Source organism: Equus przewalskii, chromosome 26 (genome assembly GCF_037783145.1).
Source record: "Equus przewalskii isolate Varuska chromosome 26, EquPr2, whole genome shotgun sequence".
In the NCBI taxonomy this organism is placed as follows: Eukaryota; Metazoa; Chordata; class Mammalia; order Perissodactyla; family Equidae; genus Equus; species Equus przewalskii.
In genome coordinates this window covers 24,813,206-24,819,097 of record NC_091856.1, presented here as the reverse complement: position 1 = coordinate 24,819,097, position 5,892 = coordinate 24,813,206, and the positions used below count along the sequence as shown (strand labels likewise).

At 43.4% G+C, this 5,892-nt stretch overlaps 1 pseudogene; it reads right to left on the bottom strand.

Annotated features, from left to right (window-relative positions):
* Window positions 1–4,098: 4,098 nt before the first annotated feature.
* LOC139079621 (ubiquitin-conjugating enzyme E2 D3-like) lies at window positions 4,099–4,668 on the bottom strand (annotated as a pseudogene).
* Window positions 4,669–5,892: the final 1,224 nt, after the last annotated feature.

The following is a 5,892-nucleotide window of genomic DNA, read 5'->3' as shown; positions in this document are numbered from 1 at the left end:
CCGGTTTGGATCCTGGTCACGGACCTATGCACCACTTACCAAGCCACGCTGTGGTGGCCTCCCACATGTAAAGTGGAGGAAGGTGGGCACAGATGTTGGCTCAGGGCTAATATTGCTCAAAAAAAAATTGTGAATGGGTCTTTTAAAAATGAACATCAGCTATGTGTATGTTATACTTCAATTAAAAAGTTTACTCTGAAAAACAAACAGAGTGAAGAACAAAAAGAGGAAGTATTTAGAGAGTAAATTGCACAAACACAAAGGCACTTTTAGAAGATGCAATCATTGCTGTGCGAGTTTTGCAATGGCGTCTGTAGACAAAAGTATTAAAGTTCTCTTGGGTGCAAACAACATCAGCTGGAGCTCACTAAAGCTAAAGAGAACCCACAGGTGGAAACGTCCTGGCCTCAGGATGAGGGGCAATCAGGCCCCCAAGTGCTGTGGGGACCACACACAGCCCTCTTTACTTCTTTCATCTCTGTTTCCCTCTGAGCACATGCTTCATTATTCTCACTCACTAAAAACAAGATTTTTCTATTTCTTGGAAAACAGCCCCTTGACCCATCAGCCAACAGTTACCTAATTTCCAACTCTTTTCCAAAGAGAAACAGTCATATTCTTTGACCCGATTTCAAGACCTGGAGAAGGACTGATCGGCCCAGCTCCTTCATGCGCCCACTTGGCTGAATCACAGGGGACCAGGGTGGAAAGTCCCCAGGCGCATGCATGGCTATTTCTCACCATGACCTTCTTTACAGAGGAGCCAGGCGCCACAAAACAGGGGCTGAGAAGAAAAAGTAATTGCTACCCACTAAAATCAGGAAGAGGGAGAACTCTTCTTGAGAAAGTAGCTTCAGAGAGAGATAATATAAAACATAAATATACATCCTCTGAAAAGAACAGAGGACAAGGACACATTATTTGGGGAGGAATTAAAATAGGAGCCACGTCATGGTTGTCCTCTCCCGTCTCCCTGTATATCACCCCGCATGTACCTCCATTGTCAGTTTTAGCTCCTAAATGTCTTGTGAAATAGCTCCTCCCCCCTCACCATCTCATTGCCCCAGATCTTACCTTGTCATCTTTGGTCTGGACTGTTGCAATAGCCTCTTAACTGGTCTCAGCGCTTCCAGCGAGTCAGTCTAATCATTCACAAGATGCCCTCCAAATGATCTTTCTTACAAACATATGATGCTACCATTTCCCTGCTTAAAACTCTTCTATGGCCCCCATCACCTTCCAAGCTTCTTAGCATGGCCTTCAAGGCCTTCTTTGATCTAGGACCAGCTTCATCTGCTCTCGTTCTTTCCTAGACACCAGGACTTCTCCCCACACCCTCCCTACCAGCAATTTATGCTTTCATATCTTTTCAAGCATTTGCTCACTCTGTTCGCTCTGCCCAGGATGCCCTTCCCATCTCCATTATCTCTGCTTGGTGATGCTACTCACCCTTCAAGGTCCTCCCTCCCTCTGTGATGCCTCCACATTGTGTCCATGTTTAGCTCTGGATACATCTGTCTCCCCTGCTGTATTTCTTCAAGGTGGTAACCATGTCTTAGTTATCTTTGAATCCCCAGTTCCAAGCCTGGGGACGGACCCCCAGTAGGAATCAACAAATGCTTAGGGAAGGATGTAAGGAGGGAGGGTGGGAAAGAGGGAGGGAGAGAAAAAGAAAGGAGAGAGAAGGAAGGAAGGAAGAAAGGAAGGAAGAAAGGAAGGAAGCTTGGTTTAAGGAAAGAACCAATGGCTTGAAGTCATAATGCTTGTTTTCTCCTCTATTTATCACTGACTAACTCAGACAGGCTACGGCATTACTCCGAGACTCAGTCTCCTCCTTTACAAAATAACATCTGTCCTACTTAACTCACAGACCTATTAGGGGTCAAATAAAGAAAAGAATGTGGAAGCACTTTATTCATTTCTATCCAAAATTAGTTATTATTAATTGACCACTGTGTACTATTTATTCTCCTAACTAACTGAAGACTGCGGTCTTAGTCGACCACCTTCACTGGTCAGGACTCATTTGCAGGGCTTTGGAGTGGGGGGTGGTGAGGTAGCTTTAGTTATATATATATATATATATATATATATATATATATATTTTGATGAAGATTATCCCTGAGCTAACACTGCCGCCAATCCTCCTCTCTTTGCAGAGGAAGACTGGCCCTGAGCTAACATCCATGCCCATCCTCTTCCACCCTACATGTGGGACGCCTACCACAGCACGGCTTTGCCAAGCAGTGCCATGTCCACACCCGGGATCCTAACCGGCAAACCCCAGGCTGCCAAAGCGGAATGTGTGAACTTAAGTGCTGCACCACCGGGCCGGCCCTTTAGTTATATTTTATCAGTAACTCATCGCCAGAATCTTATGAGTCAAGGGGGGCTGACATTGGGGTTCATTAGAATCACAGTGTAACAAGTGAGTAAATTTAATAACCTCATTCTATTTGAGACACTTTTTGTACTTCTTTTAAATCTTGGGTGCTCTTTCCTCCTGATTTTAATGAAAAATAAGGAATATCCACAACCACTGGCTATTATTAATGATTTGAACTCGAATTAGAATTTTTTTACTCACTTGCTTCTCAAGCTTCTGGATCAGTTTAATTGGAAAGCAGCTTGAGCCTGACGTTACAACGGGAGATGATGAAAAGCTGCTTCAGCTCGCCACTACTTATCTGTGTGAATCAGGATTTTCTTACTACTATGTGACCAAAATAGGAGGCAGAAGGAATTTAGAAGCTACACAGATGGAAGGCTACAGTTGCCACATTGCACGTGTCTGGTTGACCAGGTGGGGCCCGTTTAGGCCTGATGGCATGGTAAGAAATAGAACAATGTGGGACAAATGTGGGTCAACAATGTGGCAGGGGTTCCTTTATGTGAGTGTAAATGGAGCCTTGAGCACAGCCTCTCCCCCAGTGCCATGGCCTGAGCACCGCTGGCCTGCTGGTTCCTGACTCCTTGGGGACTGCGCTGACCACTGGACTCGAGCTTGGCTCTGTGAGGACCCAGTAGCAGCAGGGAGCCGAGTCTCCTCACTTGTGTCCTTTTCCCATGTGTGTCTTCTGCACTGCTCCTTTGCCATCCCTAGTAGACCAAAGCAAAACCCGTCCACGTCACCATTCTCACCAGTCTCTGTACCCGTTCTAAACTTCATGATCTGGCCTGACTCTGCTGGATATCTATTGCCTGTCTGCCCAGTTGCTTCCCACCCTCACATCTCGGGCAATTGTTCTTCCCATCCCTCCGTTCACAGGAACACCACAGGAACCACAGGAGCAGCCATTTTGCACATGTCTTGAACCCTGGCCATGACTGACCTAGACACAGGCTCTTCCCTTTGGATAGGACAATCCCACCTCCTGGACCAATCAATCCTTGCTTCCAGAATTTTTGGAACCAGGTCCAGGGGAAAAAAAATTGGTCTCTATCTGGATGGCTGAATTTGGGCATGTAAAACCAGAAACTGAGAATGCGCATGTTTGCTATGATGTGGACTGGAAAATGAAGGAAGCTGGTGATGGATGGGAATAATTATGCTGAGCCATGGAAAGGAAAGATGGAGAAAGAATGTTGACAGAATTTACATTTTGAACTATGTTCCTCACAGGTCTCAGTGCCATTTCCTAGAACTCCATGAGATTGCCCTGAATGTCTGCAATAAATCTCAAATTTTACTGGAGCTAAGCTAAGGCTTCTATTAGTTGCAACGAAAGAACTCTCATGAATGCACATCGAGAAACCCCAATTTCAATATTTATTGATCAAAAACTGCCTTATGTTCTTATTAACTAGCTGTCTAATTAGTCAGTTGAACAAATTTGAATTCATACAAATGAAATATGTATCAATTTGAATGCTTCTGACCTCAGTCTTGAACTCTCATGGTTACAAGGTGGCTGCAGCAGCTCCAAGCATCACATCCTCACATAATATCGAAATCTTTTTCACACACTTTTTTAAAAAAACACCCTTTTTTATTATGAAAAAAAATTAATCATTTAATCATAGAAAGAATAGCATAATGGCCAGTGATTGAAAGTTTATTCCAGCTATAATGCAGGTTATTCTGACTTTAAGGTAGTATCACATGGCATCCTTCCAAGTCCATTCCCGAGATAGCCTGTTGTACATATCTCTGTTTTATAGATCCATGCAACCTCTGGCCCCAGGGGCTCATCTGGGTCTGGATCACATAGCAGTGAATGAATGGATAAAAGAACTTTAGATACACTTAAAGCAGGAGACCACTGTGATCTTAGAATATCAAGACAAATGCCGCATTACTGTTAATATTCGGATGACAGATTCTTGTTGTAACTGCAACCTTAGGTGGTTTGAATGGGTAGTCTGGGGCTGGCCCGGTGGCATAGTGGTTTAGTACGCATGCCCAGCATCGGCCACCCAGTGTTCACCAGTTCTGATCCTGGGCGCGGACCTACACACTGCTCATCGAGCCATGTTGTGGTGGTGTCCCATCCACAAAATAGAAGAAGATTGGCACAGAGGTTTGCTCAGGGCCAAATCTTCCTCACTAAAAAAAAAAAAATCTGTTAAAAAAAAGGGGTGGTAGTCTGTAAGAACATGAATTGTCAAGAAGCATATACCACCTTGATATGGGCTGCCATTAGGTCCCATAATTGTGGCTTTCCCCGTCACCAGCTTTCACAGCTATCACTATACAGTCACCCTGTATCACATATACTTTCACAAACCTTTCTCCTCCCCTCAGATTATTGGAAGCAAACCCTAGACATTGCATTATTTCTTCTGTAAATATTTCAAAATCTATCTCTAAAAAATATGTTCTTTTTTAAAAAGACAAAATCTCCACCATATCATGATCACAGCTAAAAATATTGACAGTCGTTTTCTAGTGTCATCGAATCTGTAATAAGGGCTCACTTTTCCCTGATTGTCTTAAAAATGTGTTTTTCTTTTTACAGTTTCCTTGATTTTGAATTCTTTTTAGTGGGCATCTCTAGGAAATACATATTTTATAAAGAGGAAGGGTAGAATGCATTCATACTGATAATTCCAATTGAAATGGAGAACTATATTTTTCATTCAAGCTCATCAATTCTACATCTGTATCTCTTTGCCTAATATCTCAATTCTCTAGGAACCAACACAATTACTTGTTTTTATCCCACAATACACAGCTCTTCTTGTCTTTGGCTGTATCTCTCTGAGGCTGTAGAGTCGAATGATGGTGATTAAAAGTCACTCCAAGTCTTCTCTGTGTGGCTGTGTCATCCACTGAATGCACAGTTATGGTCATTTTTACTTCATTTTACTTTCAATTTCTAGGATTGCTTTTTTATTTAATTTTGTTTGTAATTATATAAAATACACAGTTCCAAAGTTAAATATACAAAACAAGGTGGTTTTTTTTAAGATTTTTATTTTTCCTTTTTCTCCCAAAGCCCCCCAGTATATAGCTGTGTATTTTTAGTCATGGGTCCTTCTAGTTGTGGCATATGAGATGCCACCTCAGCATGGCCTGATGAGTGGTGGCATGTCCATGCCCAGGATTCGAACTGGCGAAACCCTGGGCCGCCGAAGCGGAGCGCGTGAACTTAACCACTCAGCCATGGGGCCAGCCCCAGGTATATTTTTTAAAGTCTAGATTCTATCCAGATCCTTTCCCTTTTTTTTTTTTTTTTTGAGGAAGATTAGCCCTGAGCTAACCACTGCCAATCCTCCTCTTTTTGCTGAGGAATGCTGGCCCTGAGCTAACATCCATGCCCATCTTCCTCCACTTTGTATGTGGGATGCCTACCAGAGCATGGCTTGCCAAGCAGTGCCACGTCCACACCCGGGATCTGAACCGGTGAACCCCGGGCTGCAGAGAAGCAGAACGTGCACATTTAACCACTG